This window comes from Phoxinus phoxinus (assembly GCF_949152265.1).
Source record: "Phoxinus phoxinus genome assembly, chromosome: 7".
Classification (NCBI taxonomy): Eukaryota; Metazoa; Chordata; class Actinopteri; order Cypriniformes; family Leuciscidae; genus Phoxinus; species Phoxinus phoxinus.
In genome coordinates, this window is record NC_136882.1 from 5,756,584 (window position 1) to 5,778,016 (window position 21,433).

Here is a 21,433-nt window from a genome sequence, read left to right on the forward strand (position 1 = left end):
AACACATTTTATATAAATGCCATTTTATTTATACAAATTTTGATTTGTATAATTACTTGTGATAATTAGCTACTTGATATCCAACCTTCTAAGAAATTCCCCAAATGGATTAAAGAAAATGTCTCAATATTCCTTTTTTTCTGTTAACTTTTTCCATTAAATGCATCAGTAACATTTAAAGTCTCTAAGCTTCTCTCATCACAGCTTCTGATGTATAATTTCCCTTGACTCAGCACAATCCTGCCAGCCAGGAATAACGGAAACTGTTCCACTGACACTGTTAACGGGAAATTGGGTTCATTCTTCCATTCATGTCACATATTCGACTACAGGTTTTCCGTAAACCATCCCTCAGCACAATGGAGATTGATGAAGACCGTTAGAGAATGTTGTTGTACTAAGCGAACCCCCACACAATGACTCGGTCACTGTTGGCGTGAGGTCTGTGAGGGGCCCACGTGCCCCATACTGTGCACAGATCAGCTTCACTGCGCGCCACAGCCATTTAAGACCTCATAAATGTCATTGTGAGTCAGCTCTAGCAACTATCCACAGTACAGGACTCAATAAGTGTGTCAGTTACTAGTGTTTTCACAATACTGGTATTTATAACTTTGATATACCTTGAAAAATATTCCTATTTAATACCACAGGGAAAATTGCCATATAGCCTAGACATGATATGATTCACATTTACGTTTGCGTGAATACTTTCCAAGACGGCATTTTGACATAGTTTTGTTTGTATTCAACCGTTTAAAGGGATAGTTCACCCAAAATTTTTAATTCTGTCATCATTTACTCAAACTCAAGTTGTTCCAAACCTGTATGAATTTATTTCTTCAGCTGAATTTTGAGGAAAGAAACACATACAGTGATTTGAACAATGTCAGCAACCAAACAGTTGACAGTTGATTGATTCAATGTCAATCCTTCTCTTACTCACTAAAGGGATCAGATTCCTGTCCCGCTATGGTCACACGGGCCACCATACAAATTTTTTTTTGGACAGTCACATTTTGCAAGGATTGCTCTGAGCAGCTCTCGATTCACAGTGTCAAATGCTTCGGAGAGATCAAAAAATTGCATGAAAAGGTCCTGATGTTGTTCACTACATTTTTCTTGCAGCCGTCTAACTGTGAAAATCATGTCCACAGTACTTCCTGAAACCACACAGTGACTCAGTGATGTTCACTTAAAGGGGACATATCATGAAAATCTGACTTTTCCTCAGGTTTAAGTCACAGTGCTATAATCGGGTCCCCGGTGTTTCTACCTAGTCCGAGTAAAACCATCGAATGCGAGCTCGAGTACCACAACTCTTTTGACACGTATAGAAAATCTGAAATATCTATATTTTTGATCAGTTGCAAGCTTTTCCTAACCAGTTCAACTGGTATAGGATTAAAACAAAAATTGAATGTGCATATTTTAAATCAAAAAGGCTAAAGTGGTTTGAACTGATAAAAAATTTGTTCAATCAAGAAATCAGATGCTCCCAAGGTCTAAAAAAAATTCAATAAAGTGCAATAGTGGCTGCACACTTTTCAGAGGCTTCGCATTGATTTTCTCCATAGAAATGTAAAATTCTCATAAAAATATTTTATCCATGAATACAACCAACTAACTCCAAGATAAATCACAACATTATCCAAAAAATACAAAGCTACAAGACTTGCTTTGGAATAAGAGAAAACAATGGTGCAATGCAAACCTATTCACTTATAACTGATCTTTCATGACAATTGTTATGAGGGTGGAGGTGGAACGAACCCAATCGCAGACAGAATGCACTAACACAATTTATTGTTGACAAAACAGAGAAAACAAAACCCACGAGGGGGCAAAACAAGACTATAGAGACTAACTAGACTGAGACTGTGACAGATAACTACAAGTAAACAAACAACTAATACAGGCAATAGCGCAACAGGACAACAGCTCTTGACAAGATACTCACAGACTGACATAGGTTTGACATGGATTAACAATGAACCGACACAGGACAGCAAACACAAGGGGATAAAATAGGGAGACTAATGATAACAAAACAGGTGACACAGGTAAAGCAATAATGACGAGACTAATGATAACAACAGGTGACACAGGTAAAGCAATAATGACAAAACGAGGATAACAAGGAGGGCGGGGCTAGAGGACGAGACAACACAAGCACATGGCCCAACAAAAGGCCATGTGTTTGCACATGAAACATGGGTCTGCCATGATCCTGCCACAAGACCAGGAAAAACAAAGACATGATGGCAGAATCATGACAGAACCCCCACCTTAAGGAGCGGCTACCAGACGCTCCACAAGGAGACATCAAACACGGGACAAGACTGACTGAGACATAGACATGAACCAACAAAACATGACAAATAACAACAACGGCAAACATGAATAAACAATTACAGGGTTGGGGTGCAAAATCAAAAACAATAAACAAGGCAGAGGAGGTGGGGGAAACACAAAGTCCTTAGGGGGCAGTCCAGGGTGGCTGGGAGGACTGGGGGTTTTGTGTCCTTGGGACGAGGGCTGAGGACGGGGAATCCGGGGGGACTTGGCTGGAGACACACGAGGAACAGTCTTGGGGGAAACAGTTCGGGGCTGAGTGCAGACAGGGCTGACCGGGGAAACACAAGGCGACTTGATAGGGACAACAGGGGGAGACGATACGGGACGAATCTTGATGGGGGAAACAGTAGGAGATGAAGCAGGACTCAAGACAGGGGATGTAGTAGGTGACTGGGCAGTGGAGAGAGGCAATGCAGCAGCAGGCTGCGGAGCTGGAACGGGGTCATAGAACTCTGCAGACGAATCAGAACCAGCGCTCCTCACATCAGACTCGGAAGATGCGCTTCTCATGTCCGATTCAGGATTCGCGATCTCTGCAACCGACTCAGGAACAGCGTTCTCTGCAACTCTAGGCACGGGGTCTGGGGACAAGACAGGCTTGACAGGGACTTCTAGGATTTTGACAAGACGTGACAAATAATCAGACAGGGTCCTGGCAGCAATGACGACAGGCATCTCCTGACTAGCTGAAACCGACTGTAACACTGCTTTAGCAGCAGAATCGGCCGCGGCTCTCTCTTCAGCTCTCACGACTGCAGACTCATGAGCAACCCTCTCTGCTGCCGGCACTGGAACAGCGTTGACTGAAGCGGGCACTGGAACAGCGTTGACTGAAGCGGGCTCTGGAACAGCGTTGACTGAAGCGGGCTCTGGAACAGCGTTGACTGAAGCGGGCACTGGAACAGCGTTGACTGAAGCGGGCTCTGGAACAGCGTTGACTGAAGCGGGCTCTGGAACAGCGTTGACTGAAGCGGGCTCTGGAACAGCGTTGACTGAAGCGGGCTCTGGAACAGCGTTGACTGAAGCGGGCTCTGGAACAGCGTTGACTGAAGCGGGCACTGGAACAGCGTTGACTGAAGCGGGCTCTGGAACAGCGTTGACTGAAGCGGGCTCTGGAACAGCGTTGACTGAAGCGGGCTCTGGAACAGCGTTGACTGAAGCGGGCTCTGGAACAGCGTTGACTGAAGCGGGCACTGGAACAGCGTTGACTGAAGCGGGCTCTGGAACAGCGTTGACTGAAGCGGGCTCTGGAACAGCGTTGACTGAAGCGGGCTCTGGAACAGCGTTGACTGAAGCGGGCTCTGGAACAGCGTTGACTGAAGCGGGCTCTGGAACAGCGTTGACTGAAGCGGGCTCTGGAACAGCGTTGACTGAAGCGGGCTCTGGAACAGCGTTGACTGAAGCGGGCTCTGGAACAGCGTTGACTGAAGCGGGCTCTGGAACAGCGTTGACTGAAGCGGGCTCTGGAACAGCGTTGACTGAAGCGGGCTCTGGAACAGCGTTGACTGAAGCGGGCTCTGGAACAGCGTTGACTGAAGCGGGCTCTGGAACAGCGTTGACTGAAGCGGGCACTGGAACAGCGTTGACTGAAGCGGGCTCTGGAACAGCGTTGACTGAAGCGGGCTCTGGAACAGCGTTGACTGAAGCGGGCTCTGGAACAGCGTTGACTGAAGCGGGCTCTGGAACAGCGTTGACTGAAGCGGGCTCTGGAACAGCGTTGACTGAAGCGGGCTCTGGAACAGCGTTGACTGAAGCGGGCTCTGGAACAGCGTTGACTGAAGCGGGCTCTGGAACAGCGTTGACTGAAGCGGGCTCTGGAACAGCGTTGACTGAAGCGGGCTCTGGAACAGCGTTGACTGAAGCGGGCTCTGGAACAGCGTTGACTGAAGCGGGCTCTGGAACAGCGTTGACTGAAGCGGGCTCTGGAACAGCGTTGACTGAAGCGGGCTCTGGAACAGCGTTGACTGAAGCGGGCTCTGGAACAGCGTTGACTGAAGCGGGCACTGGAACAGCGTTGACTGAAGCGGGCTCTGGAACAGCGTTGACTGAAGCGGGCTCTGGAACAGCGTTGACTGAAGCGGGCTCTGGAACAGCGTTGACTGAAGCGGGCTCTGGAACAGCGTTGACTGAAGCGGGCTCTGGAACAGCGTTGACTGAAGCGGGCTCTGGAACAGCGTTGACTGAAGCGGGCTCTGGAACAGCGTTGACTGAAGCGGGCACTGGAACAGCGTTGACTGAAGCGGGCTCTGGAACAGCGTTGACTGAAGCGGGCTCTGGAACAGCGTTGACTGAAGCGGGCTCTGGAACAGCGTTGACTGAAGCGGGCTCTGGAACAGCGTTGACTGAAGCGGGCTCTGGAACAGCGTTGACTGAAGCGGGCTCTGGAACAGCGTTGACTGAAGCGGGCTCTGGAACAGCGTTGACTGAAGCGGGCTCTGGAACAGCGTTGACTGAAGCGGGCTCTGGAACAGCGTTGACTGAAGCGGGCTCTGGAACAGCGTTGACTGAAGCGGGCTCTGGAACAGCGTTGACTGAAGCGGGCTCTGGAACAGCGTTGACTGAAGCGGGCTCTGGAACAGCGTTGACTGAAGCGGGCACTGGAACAGCGTTGACTGAAGCGGGCTCTGGAACAGCGTTGACTGAAGCGGGCTCTGGAACAGCGTTGACTGAAGCGGGCTCTGGAACAGCGTTGACTGAAGCGGGCTCTGGAACAGCGTTGACTGAAGCGGGCTCAGGAGGAGACAGAGATGGAGGACAGAAAGCTCCCTTCTTCCTCCTCTTTCTCCTTGGCCGCGGAGCAGAGACCAAAACCGGGCTTGTGACCAGTAGGGGAAGCTCAGCAGGGACCGTAACTGGTGCTGGGAGGACAGACTCTGGCAGGGTTGACTCCGTCGCTGAAGACTCCGAAGCAGACTCCCACGAGATCCGTCTCCCTCGCTTGCCGCGGAGACTTACAGGGGCGGATGACGCTTTAGGAGTCGAAGTGGGGCACCCTTGTTCCTCCTGCGTAACAACGCCTAAGATGCGACTCTCCTGGATCACAGGCAGACGGGCAGAGAGTGGAGATCCCAAGGAAGTAGTGTGTTGATCCTCCTGGGAGAAATGATCCCAGAGTCGGGCATAATTCTTCAAGATCCACTCACCCTCGGGCGGGACCGGACAGTTGACCCTCTTTCTGTCGGTGGGAGACGACAACCAGCATTGTTCACGGAACTGTCGCTGGAAGGACATACTGTCTGCTGGGTTCTTCTTTGGTCGGTTCATTCTGTTATGAGGGTGGAGGTGGAACGAACCCAATCGCAGACAGAATGTACTAACACAATTTATTGTTGACAAAACAGAGAAAACAAAACCCACGAGGGGGCAAAACAAGACTATAGAGACTAACTAGACTGAGACTGTGACAGATAACTACAAGTAAACAAACAACTAATACAGGCAATAGCGCAACAGGACAACAGCTCTTGACAAGATACTCACAGACAAAGGTTTGACATGGATTAACAATGAACCGACCCAGGACAGCAAACACAAGGGGATAAAATAGGGAGACTAATGATAACAAAACAGGTGACACAGGTAAAGCAATAATGACGAGACTAATGATAACAACAGGTGACACAGGTAAAGCAATAATGACAAAACGAGGATAACAAGGAGGGCGGGGCTAGAGGACGAGACAACACAAGCACATGGCCCAACAAAAGGCCATGTGTTTGCACATGAAACATGGGTCTGCCATGATCCTGCCACAAGACCAGGAAAAACAAAGACATGATGGCAGAATCATGACAACAATGACATGAAAGTATGAAAACAATATGTTTTATTGGCTTCATGGGTTTAATGAGTTTAATTTCCATGGAAACAGGAAAAGTCTCTGATTGGTGACGGATTATGGTCAGTGTAGTTATTTGGGACTTTGCCTATTAAACTCAATCTTTAAAAAAATGAAATATGGCTTGTATAAAGTATCTTGCAAAACTTGAACGGTACTTTCCCACCTTCAGCCGTGACTATATTCACAGAATATGAAATCATCTCTGTGCAATGAGTGTAGATTAAACTGTGTGGTGCGTTTCAGATGCTGAATGTCAACAGCACATTTAATTATTAAAGTTGTTCTTCTGCAGTTATGTAGTTCAGTGGTTCATAAGGGCCGCTGCCTGGGGAGAGAAATCTGTTTTTGTGCCTTCCTCTTTTTTTATCGAGTCTAAATTGCTTCTTGGAGGATAAAGACCTAGAAAATCACAGACTATATCCAAAGATTGTTTGCTAGCATATGATAAAGCTTTTATTAAGAAAATGTACACCAAAAACACTGTCATTTCAAACTTGTATGACTTTCCTCTTTGAAATGTTTCTGCTCATTAGTGTCACGCCAAGCTTGGCATCATCTTTTTTTTTTCCAGCCTTTTAAATGGTTTCCTATTCATAAAACGAACTGGTAGTTTAGTCACGAGACAGAAGGCAACGGCTCTGTCAGGCTCAGTGCGATCTGTGAGTGATCTGGCAATTACAGCGGCATCTCCTGATCATCACGACACCTGCAGTGTTTGCAAGGGCTGGCCTGACACGATTGATTAATCAATTTGAATCAATCTTCATTTTGATGAACCAAGATCGACTGCTCTAGTCTATGCTGTTTTCAGTGATGTCACTAAACATTACTTGTAGTGCCTGCCTGCCATCCATTAATCGCAGTAAGCTTTGTTTGTGCTATGCTACTTTTGGTATGAAACAAAGTCTCAGCTTTCCAATTATATCAAAATAGCGTGACAGATTGCTTCGTTCAAACAGTTAACCGATCATATCTTCCTCTTCACTAATTACAGCACAAAACTATGGACTCTTAAATATTAAATATATACATATTATAATAACATACAGACTGACAGGGTTCCCTGAGTAGATTACAGCATTAGTTGAGAGAACGTTTTCCTTATGAAATATCGACATGTGCTGTACATTATAAACAAATATTATATCAAAATGAGCTCATAAAACAGAATTTAATCGATTTGTGAAATCTGACAAAACCAGTGATAGTGTTTACCTAAGTTTATTAACGGTCCAAAACGTGACTATTAATAAGTTACAAAATATAATGAATACACTTTTTAGTGTAATGTTGTAGTTATTTTTAAATAGGATGTTAATATATACAATAATATTACAGTATAGGTTGCTTGTTAATAGTGTAAGTGTGTTTATTTCAAGCTCATACCGGATCACAACATGCACGTTTTCAACATCCTGAAACATGGATGCAATTTTTTTCAGAGACTAGCATTATTTTAATTGGACTTTAAATATAATTCACAATTTATGTACGACTTTTATGATTCTCTCGTGGTGCTGTTCTTGTCCTCTTTGGAGATTGGCACCTTGTGCTCACTTTCATTGTACAGGAAACACGTGTGATAATTATATCTAATCTTCTTTTGTGCTCCACAGATGAAAGAACTTCCTGTGGGAATGAGATGAAGGGGAGCACACTTTCATTTTTCAGTAGATTATTTCTTAACGGTTTCCTCCACTTGCGGTTCTGAGAAATGCTTGTTTTAAAAGCGGTGGTTGATTATTATTTCACTTTTCTAACTTTAGTTAGTGTGTGATGTTGCTGTTTGAGCATAAACAACATCTGCAAAGTTACGAAGCTTAAAGCAAAGGGAGATATTTGCTTTTAAAGAAATTGCTTTTTAAGGACTACAACAAACGGCTGGTAGGGACTACACGACATTCCTCCCGGGTTAAGCCAAGTTCACACTACAGGATTTTAAGCCCGATTTGCATATTCGTTGAGCTCGCCGACAGGTCGGGGTGTTATCGCGTGCAAATCGCGGGGGATTAGCGGCCGATGAACGCTCGCCAATCTGTTAGTATGAAAGACCCAACAACGCATCAAAGACGCTCGCAGACGTGTCGCCGAGCCCAGAAAAATATCTAGCATGCTAGATATCCGGAGCTGTCGCACGACTCAACCACAAGTGATGTCATGAGCTACAGCCAATCAGAGCAAGGCATGGGTTGAGGTCACCGGAAAAATACGCGTTTTTTTTTTCAGAGCAAATCATCGCGCAAACAGTTTGCAGCACTAATTTTTGTCTGACGTCCATATTCAAACAAAGACTCGTGTGTTGTGCACTTGTGTTCTTCTTCGCTGGGTAGTGGCGCGCGTGCTGTATGGCGTCATTTCCGGTTCGTTTTATCGTGTGATTTTTCGTGACAAAACGTGGCTTGTAGACAAGATAGAATCGTTGGCTGACAGAGTTGTTGTCACCTCGTGTAGTGCGTTACCTCCTGTTGCGGATCAATCACGTTGTGTCGTGTGGTGTGAACAGCTCAACAACTTGAACACTCCTGATTTCACAGAGAGCAAGTCATGTAGTGTGAACCGCACAGTTCAGCCCGACGTTTTAAAATCCTGTAGTGTGAACTTGCCTTTAGTGACATCACCAAACCTAATATTTACTTAAACCCCGCCCCCTGAACACGATTTATAGATTATCATGACAGAATATGCTAATCAATGACTAGAAGATAACTCCACATAAGCTGCATAAATTCATCAACTAACCATTCAGAAATGTCCTGTTGCTTCTACATGTTGTCACTTCTTCTTGAGTCTCTCCATCTTTGTCCGACTCCGGTTTGAACATAAAAGGCTTAAAGTGTTTGAAATTTTCAGGACACGAGCTGTTGAAGCTCCGCCCCCTGTGCCGGGAGCAGCAGCTCATTTGCATTTAAAGGGACAGACACAAAACGGTGTGTTTTTGCTCACCCTCAAAAAGTGACAACTTTAACATGCTATATAAAAATATCCGTGGGGTATTTTGAGCTATAACTTCACATACACACTCTGGGGACATCAGACTTATTTTACATCTTGTGAAAAGGCCATTATACCCCTCCTTTAAGAGCCTCCACTAAAGTCCCGAAGTTGAGGGAAGCTGTGGGTTGTAAAGGCCTTCTGAAGTCTCTAATCGGCGCCATCATTTGATCGGTTCCAGGCGGTTATGTTTGCTGTATCTCACCAGCTGTTCCTCCCTCTGTGTTCATGCAGATTAGTCACCAAAGATTATGAGGCCAATCGCCGTTGTGTTCATCACTGCCACTTCCCAAGCTTTACAGAGGGTCAACTGAGGTGCAGTCACTTATGTGGAGAGATTAGAGAAGTGCCATCTCAGCCTCACAAGGTTTCCTGTCCGTTAGGAAGTCTCTTCTCAACGGGTCGTCGGCTGAAAACAGATTTCCAGAATAGCTCCCATGGCAAGTTGATTCCCGTCTTCAGTTTATACATAGCTGAGCATTTGAGGAACTTCACTCCTCTTTTTCCAAGGCTGTTTAACTTCATACACAGTACTCACCTTCACAAGCTAAAAATAAAAATAGCACCATAAAAGTGGTCCATAAAACCTGTGTGCTATTTAGTCATACAATAGCTTTGTGTGAGGATCTGACAGAAATTTAACTCTGTTCCTCACAAATGCCTGTTATACATCTTAAAGTCCCCCTGTAGTCAATCATTTTATCCCTTAAAACTCATCTTTGATCACCAAAAAAGCATATTTAAAAAAAAAAAAATCCTTGAAAAAATGTATTCATGTCTTAAAATATCTTGAATATCACTCGTTTACAATTTACATCATTTAGTATACGCGGTTCTATGAATATTCAAATATGCCCCGCCTCCACTCACTCGCTCAGCTCAGAGATCCACTGGTTGACGACAGAGACAATTTATATAAGAGACATGCCACTTCTTCAATCCTCAATACAACTATATAAGGAAAACCCGTAACGGCAAAGATGGCGGTTGTATGCACATGTCCCGCCGCTCCCGCTGGATAGCCAATCATCTGCTTTTAACAGTCACGCCGGGCCACATTTAAGCCTATCGTCTGGTTCCCCTGACGCATGCGCACAGTTGAGGTTTTGCCTGTTGGTGTCGTGAACCCTTGCGCATGCGTAGTAAAAGTATAACCTGTGGGGGAAAAGGCGTTTTAAACCTTATTTTGGGGCAAAGTCATCAAACTTTTTCAGCGATTTTTATCATATTTTACTGCTGTTGCAGTTTTTATGTCTCGGTGACCAGTGAGGGTGCAGTTCTGACTCTCTGCCCATTCATTTAGATAGGAGCCTGGTCTTGTTAGTCCGAAATAGCTGCCCGGAGGCGTTGCCAAGATGGCGGCCGAGTGGCACGACTTGCCTAAAAGGACTTTGTTGACGATCACACGTTGATCTGATTGGTTACAAGGTAGTGTGTGACGTCAGAAACACCAGCGATTTCAAACCGTGTTTTTGAGACTGTCTTTGGTTTACTGCAGTTTTAAGCTCAGAAAATACTCAGCAATGCTGTCTACTTATGAACTTACACATGGTTTGTCTTAAAGCATATTAAAAACACCACATAGACATATAAACAACATTAAAAGCTGGATTTTCACCACAGGGAGACTTTAAGATACTTTTATGGTGACTTTTTGCAAGCTCAAGAGTGTCCGTCCCATGCCAAACATCACATTTTGTGTTTTACAGAAGAAAGTTTGATCATGTATCCAAACCGGTTCTCTTTTGGGAATTGGTTCTCTCAAAAACACATGATGTCAGTCTATGGAAGTGAAGTGATAGCAGCTTCTTCTTCTTTTTTGACTGCTGTGGCTCGGCTGGTCTATCTTGCTCATTTCTGTTTGAATGAGATTAACTGCACTGCTCCAGTGAAACCCCACAAAGTCTAGGCTACGTTTTTGTCTTCTCTAGTGGCAATTCTTGCTTTAGGTTCACTTTCTTATAACCTCCCATTATTGTGAAAGGCCTCTGAACTCCCTCTCCACCCTGATGATCCGTGCGTTCAGCAAACCTCTCCCACACACGCTTCAGGCAGATACTAACCAAAACAAAAGACACAAATGTATGGATTATTATTAAAAATGGCCATTATAAGAATGGCTTCTTTATGAAAAAAAGTTTCCAAACAAGATGAACATGATTTTAGCTACAATATAACATCCAGAACCCCTTAGCAAACAATTCCCTTACAAACATGCACTATTAGCACTAATCACATTTTCATCTGAAAAAAGAAAATATAGTTTCTCTGTCAAACTGATCCACATTATCAGGAATAGTTTTGGCTGTAAGTGTAATTTAAAGGGGGGGGGGAGGTAAAACGCCCTTTTTCACAAGATGTAAAATAAGTCTCTGATGTCCCCAGAGTGGGTGTGTGAAGTTTTAGCACAAAATACCCCACATATGTTTATATAGCATGTTAAAGTTGTCACTTTTTGAGGGTGAGCAAAAACGCACCGTTTTGTGCCTGGCCCTTTAAATGCAAATGAGCTGCTGCAGAGGGCGGAGCTTCAAGAGCTCGTGAGTGTGTGTTAGCAGCTGCGATTACCTCACACACACACACACTAAAATGACAGAAACTGGTCTGCCTTTAATGTTAAAACGGAGTCAGACAAAGATGGAGAGACTCAAGAAGAAGTGACATGTAGAGGACGTCTCTGAATGGTTAGTTGATGAATTTATGTTGCTGATGTGGAGTTAACGATCTTCAGTTAGCATATTCTGTCACGGTAATCTATAAATCGCTCGTATAGGAACTGTTGTGAGACGCACACAGAGTGACTTTCGATTGCATGTGAAAAGATGGATGCTAAAGTTTGAGCTGACTCACAAATGTGCTCGACTACAACAACTCTCCCTCTTCTCAACATGGACTGCATGTTCCCGGGGGCGGGGCTTATGTTTTTTTTCAGGGGGCAGGGCTTATGTACATTTTAGGGTTGCTGATGTCACTAACCCGGAGGAATGTCGTGTAGTTCCTACCAGCCGTTTGTTGTAGTTCTTTTCTTTAAAACCAAATATCTTCCTTTGCTTTGAACTTTGAGCGTTGTAACTTTGCAGATGTTGTTTCTGCTCAAACACCAACATTACACACTAACTACAGTTAGAAAAGTGAAATCATACTTTACCACCCCTTTAAGAGTTTGTATATTAGCCTAATTTGTACCTTCGATATTATAGTAGCTAATGAAGCCTAGGCTACAACTGACTCCCATAGTTTACAGCATTCGTTAAGAGATTTGTTTTCCTTGAGAGAATTTGCAATGTATTGTACTTGATATCCAAAATAATCAATATTGAATCAGAATTGAATCGAATTGCAAGCTTGTAAATCGAAATCGAATCGTGTAATTTGACTCAATACCCAGCCCTAATAACAGGGTTTTATCCGTTTTGTTAGACGAGGAGCAGGGATGTGTGAGGTGTGTGTTGCATTGAGAGATGTGTGAAGTCCTCTCGACAGGAGGGTGAGCGAGGCCAGCGCCCTCACGCTGCATCCCGGAGCAAAGAAACACTCGTGCCCTTTATCAGGTTTCAGAAACCCCGAGGCAGGGGCCGATCAGGAATCACTCTCGGTGTCATTCACACCTGATGGTAACGGTTGGGGGGGCAATGTGCTTTTTTTTTCATAAACACTTTGTGTTATACTGCATCCCTAGTGAAAAAAACCTATACACCAAAATCTATTTAAAATACATTTATTTCATGTAGTACAAATCCGCTTATAGGACATAAAATATTTATATAAGTCTTAAGCGATAATTAAACTTTATTTGGAGCACTTCTTTATTGCACAATGCACATTTCTTAATATTAAGCCTAAATGTGTTTTAATATCATTATTAGTAAGGATAGCATGATCTCTGTATAATATCAGTTGTTAAATGCAAAATATTTAAAGTGTACCTGAAGTATACATGCTAAACTTTCACTTTAGCACAATCAAATATACTTATGTATATCTTTAGTGTGACTTCAGCACTATTTCTGGATTATTAAAGTACATTAAATAAATAAACGATTAAGAACAACATTACCGGTAGTTGTTTTAATTGAGCAGACTTTAAGTATATCAATTTAGTATACAGTGCAATTGCATATTAAATAAATAAATGTAGGCTATAATATTAGGCTAGCATTAAATTAATGTATTTCGAATATATTTTAGTCAATTTATTTTTCACTAAACTCTCTTCACATCCTGATAGCAGTCAATAATAGAAGTGGCATGAATATTAAAACATGTCTTTTGTGGAAGTCTCAGCTTCTCAGGACCAGAAAAACGTTCGTCCAATCACTGCATTCGGTCCGAGAGCCACAAACAACCAGCAGCCGCCGCCTTTACAGTTCCTCCTGAACTAAAACAATGCGTTCACAACATGTCATAACCGCTTTACGAGATGGACACCTGTGACGTTCACAGATTTATGCGTTTCTACGTCCACACAATCAACGCTGAAATGAATCTGCAGCAGTCGAGTGGTACAACTAGAGCTCTGTAAGTTGTTCACGTTCATTATTATTTTAATGTTATGTGTTTTGAGACATGAGGTAACTTAACGCCGTTTCATGATGAGACGTTTACTTGCGCGAGGGCGGAGCAACCTGTCAATCACATGAGATCCACCAATAGCAAACCACAACCATCCAATCAATTCCCCACAGACAAAATCAAGCCCCGCCCACATTTGTTCTTGTTCTAGAACCCGTTTACTCAGATATACGTCACAAAAGAGAAGAAAAGACTATCACAACGTCTGCTTCATGCTGACTTAAAACAGAAACAGACAAAATGGAAATGAGCAACACACTGTAGATGATGTATGAGGTGCCGTTTGGAGAAGGTCAGCAAACTACAGTAAAAATAACGGATTCCTGGTATATAAGGAACCTAAATTTGCTTCGTCATTCAAGACACAAGAGACACAACTTTCAAAACACAAAACTTCCTCCCCAGTCCAGCTAATGAAACTGAGACAGAAACCGCGCATGCAGAACTTGCGTGACTTACGTGATGAATACGGTACATCTGAACACACACACACACACACACACACACACACACACACACACACACACACACACGGTACATGTCAATGATGCCTGATAGGTGTTCAGAAACTCCCGTCACAGTGAGGTTAGAGTAGATCTGTTTCAGTAAATGTCACAGCTAATCTAATGCAGGTGTTGCAAAGATTAGCCTATTACGTTGATGTTATTAAAGGATAGAGCAGCAACGTCTTTAAGACGCCCAACAGCCAATCTGCAGCGTGTGAGTGAAGGTTCGGTCATATCAGCGAAATATTGGCCAAATATTGCAGAAAAAAGCTCTATTGTCAATAGTGTAGCGATGCATAACGCACAGCTAACATAGAAGTCACTGTCACACCCAGCAGCTTTCTGGTGCTCAACGCAACAAATCTGATTTATTTCTTGCTCAGCACGCCATTCGTCTCCACAATACAAGTACAGTACGTGAAGTTCAATGAAGTAAATGACATGTTCAGAGCAATATTAAATCAGTTTTATGCTGTTATGAGGTTCATGTTTGAGCTTAGTTATTAGGAACAGCAGATGTTCCTAATAAAATAATTTGACCAAAAAAATTAAGTTTACACTCACATGCAGATCATTAGTTATTTTCACGCTAAAGAAGATTCTTAATTATCATTTTTTATGTTTTTTGTGGTCACAGGTATAAGATTGTGTAATCTGCTAGCTGCAAATACTCATTAAAACCATCTTTCAAATACAGAGAAAAAATATAAATTTTAGAAACTAAAAATTGGTCATTATTCACTCACTGATATGATGATAGAAGATATTTTGATTAAAGCTTATTAAATTAAAGCTGCAGCAGCCGAGTGCATGAAGTGTCCCACATTCCATCATTTCTTTGGTTAATTTAATTCAGTGTATTAATATCCGGGTATACGTGCACTTTTTCTTTTTGGGATATTCAGTGTGAACACACTACTCACACTATTAATACTTCATATTCATAAGTCATCATAGAATAGTGCACAAGTACGCGAGAGATATTTCTCAAAATATCTTGTATGCTCAAGAAGTGGATACTATAAAAATATATATTTTTTTAGTCTTTTCAAATGGAAAAAAAATGGAAAAACTTTTACAGTGACTGTCAGACAGAAGCAACACAACAATATAACTAAAAATCTGATTGGCTCCAAAATGTCCATAATAAATGACTACATCTGCTGTGAAACAAATCATTTATCCTTTTAAATTTTCCCAATTAAGAGTAAGTGGGCTTTTTAACGTCACTTAAACCCCTACGTTAAACTAATGGCCAGATTTACTAAACAGGGCAAATTAGCGTGAGAGCGCAATACAAAAACAGCGCAGATGTGAGCGGAAAGTTCTGCGCGTGATCTACAGACGACACGCAAATTAATGGATCATTTCCATAATGACCAACACAATCTACCAGCTAGCGACTGGTTTAAGGCTATGTTTACACGGAAACGATCTGAAGAGAAAACGCAGAAGTGGCGTTGCGTTATCACTTTTTATTCTGCGTTTAGACGAGCGTTATGGGGAGGAAATCTGCGTGCATATGGTGACGCCAAAGTGTGTGAGATTGGATGTAGTGTGTGTGCACTCCAGGCGGCTAGGTGGCGATGTGAAGCACTGAGAGTGAAAGAGACGCTGACACAGTTTCTCATGTTTAATACGGTAAAGCTGCTGCTTTAACCCTCGCTGCTCTTCGCGTGTCGCTCAAAAAATGACAGAATTTTTTATTTTTTTTGTCAATGAAATGAATGCTATATTTTAGTTTGATAATGTTTTGTTATTTTCCTGTACTGGCGCATGCCTGTGACGTAAACGCGTACGCAACGCCTTCACTGTTGCGTTTTTCGATTTCCACTCTGGAGGGTGGTTTCACTTTTTTGCGTTTTTAAGCCCCAAAAACGTCGTCGCCGTGTAAACGAAAGGCACATCCGCTAACATATTTTTACGTTTTCACCCGCGAGCGTTCTCGTGTAAACAGAGCTTTAGTCAGACGTGCTTTTTGGGCGGTAAATAATGGTGCAAACACCAGTAAATTGACTAACGGAAGCCTTAGTAAATCATCTTTCATGATTTATTTAAATACTCTCCTCCCATAAAAGTTGCGTTTGAAAGGGAAACTCCTAACGCGTATGCAATAAGATCAGCCGCAAAAATCACCCTGTCCACACCTTTTCAGCGCTCATTCACTGCGTGTCTTTAGTAAATCCTGACAGTAGTTTTATACGCCACAACAGGGTTTAGTAAATCTGGCCCCAAGTGTTTTCTCAACGTCCACCTGGTCAAGAAGGCCGTAGCAACAGCGGCAGAACCGAACATCTGATTGGCGGAACAAAATGACAGTGTGTATTTGGTGTGAAACAAATCATTGATCTGTTTAATTTTCCCCAACTAACAGCAAGTGGGCTTATAAGGTCACATTAAACTAAGTGTGTGAACAGAGCTTTTCTCAACTTCTGCTTCGAGCTGTGTGAGGACTTCACCGGCAGAGCATGTAAACACACAGTAAACACACACACAGCCAGACAGTGAACAGATGGACACACTAATCGACCTGCTTTAGACCAGCCCCTTCAAAGCAGGATAATGTCCCGGGCAAGACACCCGCCAAGACACGCCAAGAATCAAGCCGCTCCGTGGAAACTCGGGATTAGAGCGAGGCACACGGTGCACTGGAGATAAAACTCATTACTTTTATTGATCAGGGTGTAGCTTTTGTTCTTTTATGTGGGACGCCCTGAGCGTGGGACGGCCAGGATCCTAGAGCCGCACATTTACAAAACACTGCTGGGCAACTCCAACACAGCACACTCATTACTGGTGTTTACTAAGACAACAACACATACGTGCTCGGGTGTGTGTGTGTGTGTGTGTGTGTAGGCTGTGTTGAAACCCCTAACTGAGGGAAAGTTCACCCAAAGATTTTAATTGTCCAAACCTGCATGATATACTTGCCTTGCCTTGGGAACTAGCCTATCTAAAATAGTTGTAGTACTAATTTACTAAAACCAAATCAAGGAACAAAAAACATAAGCTAATAACATAAAAATGACAAAAGCACCTCAATTACTTAAACTTAAACTCAAATGAAAACTCACAATTCTGTGGTTTTTGTTTGTTGTTGAAAAATGCAGTGTTTTTTGGCCATTTAATGAAAGTCAATAGGGTCTGACATAGTTTTGAAGTATTAATTTACTAAAACTAAATTAAAGCACAAAAAAAGAAGACAAAAGCACATAAATTATATAATATATATATATATATTAAGCAATAAGCCCCGCGAAGCCGTGTTTTACAGTGGATTTAGAACAATTAAGGGCGCAACGCGGAGCGGAGCCTTTTATAAAACGGTTACTACAAAAAAATATATATTTTAATATTTATTTTATTCATAAAATAAACACCAGCAACAAAAATATAACGTTATAACACATGTATTCCTCCGCCAAGCAATGTAGTTCCAAAGAGGTTGCTAAGCAACACATGCAGCAACAAAGAATCACAAACGGCAGTTGCGCAGTAACACTAATGTAATGCGCTCACAGGTGTGTGTTCGTCGAGTAATTTACAACGGCTTCGAACCAATCAGAATCAAGGACTGGAACTATCCGTTTTATAAATTATAGTTTCCCATTTAATGAAAGTCAATGGAGTATGACATAGTTTTAGACCCCATTTACTTTCATTGTATAGAAATCTTTACAAATATATATTTTTTGTGTCCCACAGAAGAAAGCTAGTCATTGGTGTGTGTGTGACTCAGTCTGCTACCGACACGAATGATTCCTGAAATCACGAGTCGTGTTGAGTCAAACGATTAGAGTTACTCCGTTCCTCAGTCACCATTACAGGTGCTTTTCTGACTCGGCAAACTCTGCCTGTGATTGGCCACGCAGACGGTGTCCATGACGACAGCATTCCTGTCCCGCCGTCCTGCATAATTAAAGGAGCCAGTAATTGGCGGAATCAAGCACTGGGTCAGTTTACAACCGTTAGACTCGAGGCTGTTTTAATAGTCCAGAGACGCACGACTCTACAAGTGCACACGACAGTGTTTTCTTCGATGCCTAAAGCTGTCCAACGACATCCAAAACCAGCCTTAATTACATCATTATAACCACACAATGCACTCATGACATAAAACACTTGCAGAATCAATGTAAACGACCAGTTAATTAATAATAATTTAGTATTTAATAACTAAAGCACATAAAAAATTACTAAAACTTAAACTAAAATTCATATTAAAATGAATAGACAGTTTCTCTCTCTCTCATTGGAACAGAGCAGCCAGGACGCTCTATCAAATCTCTATCGAAGCTTGAACCGCCACTGAATACAAAAATTAAAAAGGCAATTGCAACTTTTTATTTTAAAATTCTGACTTTTCCTGCAATTGTGAGTTTACATATCATTTTTTCTAAGGATTGCGTAAGTTATAAAGTCAGAATTGTGAAATATAGCCTACTCATAATTATGTGGGAAAAAAGTCAGAATTGTGATAAACTTTTTTCCCCGTCAGAATAGGACTATATAACTCACAATTGTGAGATTAGGCTATATCACATAAGAATTTTGTATTATTATTATTATTATTCAGTGGCGGAAACAAGCTTCCGTAAATTTCTCCTTTCGAGTCTCACAGAAGAAACAAAGTCATCCCGGTTTGGATTATTTTCGATCTAGGCTACTCCTTCAAACTTTAGGATAGACACTAATTAAACAAACTCTATTGACAGGGCAGGTGTGTAGAGTTGCTGCTGCTGTACTGTGGTTCACAGAGAGTTAAACTAGAGGAAACATAAGTCAACATGAAGTCAAACTAGCCATCTTAGACTGAACTTAGCAGCTGCTCATGATGTCAATATCATCTAATATCTCAAAGCAGGGGAATACTAGTGTCTCTAAAAGACACACCGCAATGTCACTGCCTGACCTTGGGTGTTTTGATCCCCAAAAAGTGACCGGGGTGTTGGACAACAGGGTCCAGTTCAGGGCCAGAAGCCCAAACCCAGGGTTAAACTCAAGCACACAGGTGTTTAAAGCAGGAGCAGGACGGCACGGTCAGATAAACAAGGGGTTTGTGTTTCACTGATCTCATATGGGGTCCAGTTCTTCACTGATGGTCTGAGGAAACACAGCAGATGAGACTCACAAATACATATAACGTTAGCCTAGGCTTCAAATATATTAGCAGAATAACTCCAGAGGAGACTTTCCCATCTGTGAAGATGCGTGGCTGCCATTCATCCATTTTAATCAGCTTATCAATAATATCTAGAGGACATTGGCGAAGGGTGCTCTCAATCCTGAAGGAAATTAGCCGTTTGTGTGTGTGTGTGCGTGTGTGTGAGTGACAGAGAGAAGAAAATATTTGAAAAAAAACATGAAACGGAAGCGGTACGTACCAGCGGTTTGGTGTCCACATCGTTTCTTGGCGCAGAAACCGAGAAACCCGATGCTGTGAATTAGCGAAGCTGCAGTCGCGGTTATTTTTTTTATCCCAGTCGGACAGCGGTCAGTCCCCGCAGATAATCACTGTAATATTGGAGGGTATTGTCAAGGTTAGGTGTATGAAAGTGAGGAAAAGTGCTGTGTGTGGCTGGATGTGAAGGCAGTTTAGACGGATGCTGCGGTAACGGGGACTGCAGGTCTGCGGTAAAGCCCGGACCGGATCAGGGCCAGAGACACTGGGCGCCGGACACACGCAAACCCCGGAGCCTGGATCACAGGAGCGATTCCGGCTGGAGCTTCTCATGGGGTTTAAGAAGTAATGTAGAACGTTATCGGTACACATACACACCCATATATATATATTGATGGAATAAAAAAATATATACTAAATGGAAATGAAAATCCAAAAGTATAAGGGCAGAGAGAGAGAGAGAGAGAGAGAGAGAGAGAGAGAGAGAGAGAGAGAGAGAGAGAGAGAGAGAGAGAGAGAGAGAGAGAGAGAGTGTGTGTGTGTGTGTGTGTGTGTGTGTGTGTGTGTGTGTGTGTGTGTGTGTGCAAACCTCATATTGTTTCACACCTATTTATTTGCCCTTTTAAATAATTTAAAAACGTTTTAGGGCTGAAAACCGAAGAGCTTATTAAATTAGTAAACATCCAATCATAAAAATAATGTGTGCAAATCAGTAGTCAAGTCATCTTCATTCATATAGCGCTTTTAACAATGTAGTTTCAAAGCGGCTTTACAGTAGGCCTAATAAACGGATAATTTAAGGTAACAGATTGTTTTGGCTTTATAGCGGTTCTTGAATAAAGATTTTTTCCAGCTAACGTTAGTTTTGATTGTTTCACTTCTTCAGTCGCAAGGATCAGTAGGCCTAGTTATTAAACTACAAGTAATGAGTAATACAGTAATGAAACCTCATGGATTTAAGAACTGAACATCTGAACCCTTCCTTTGCACCTGACGTCAATTTGACATCAACGAATAGTCAAGATTTTGACCACCATGTATGACATATATGAATTTGCTGAATATGCATATTTTCATTTTATTTTGTAATTATTTCCTTGTGGTTGTAAAGAGGCCCATCAACGGTATCGACATGTTTTTTCTGGTCCCACATCTCAGGTCAATATCATTGACATTAAATCAATGTTGATTGATTGGGAATTTGTCAAAACAATGTCTGAAAAAGTATATTTATTACTCATTGTAAATCAATGCGACTCATTTTCAACATCTAAAAGACCCAGCCTGAATGATCTTGAAAGTTGTAGGCCTATAGGTCTATGTATTTTGCATGTGTGTTTTTTTAATTATTTTTTTATCCTAGCATGTTTACATTTAGTTCACGTGACAATAATTGCATATATAAAAGCTACATTTAATCTGATATTGATATTTAAGAACATTTGAACCCCGATGAATGATTGCAATAGTTCATGTACTTGCAGTAAATATTGCACAGCATAACATTTCTAAAAAATGGTATGAAACAGGAAGCAATATTATAAACAAGTGTTCATTCTGGTCACATGATCCCGCAGCTATTGTTTCAAATTCTGTGTTTGTGTTTTTAGTCCACATTTGTGTAATAACATCTTATTTGATTGGACTGCCAAAAATGAAGTGAAGAAAAGTAAACTCAATTGAACATTGAGCTGTCGCCAGCAAAGCACAAGCACTCTGTTCACCGTTCATGTTGAACAAGCATTGAGTCATTGAGGTTAATAA

General features: G+C 42.2%; 1 protein-coding gene across 7 annotated transcripts in view; it reads right to left on the reverse strand.

Moving 5' to 3' along the window:
• The window catches only part of osbpl6 (oxysterol binding protein-like 6), a 90,333-nt gene extending 70,429 nt beyond the window's left edge, over window positions 1-19,904 (reverse strand). For 4 of the 7 annotated variants that reach the window (XM_079618935.1, XM_079618934.1, XM_079618932.1 and 1 more), the window contains exon 1: window positions 19,653-19,904. The gene's annotated coding sequence lies outside the window, so the exon portion shown is untranslated. The remainder of the gene's footprint in view (window positions 1-19,652) is intronic. The other 3 variants (XM_079618933.1, XM_079618931.1, XM_079618936.1) reach the window with 2 other exon arrangements.
• Window positions 19,905-21,433: the final 1,529 nt, after the last annotated feature.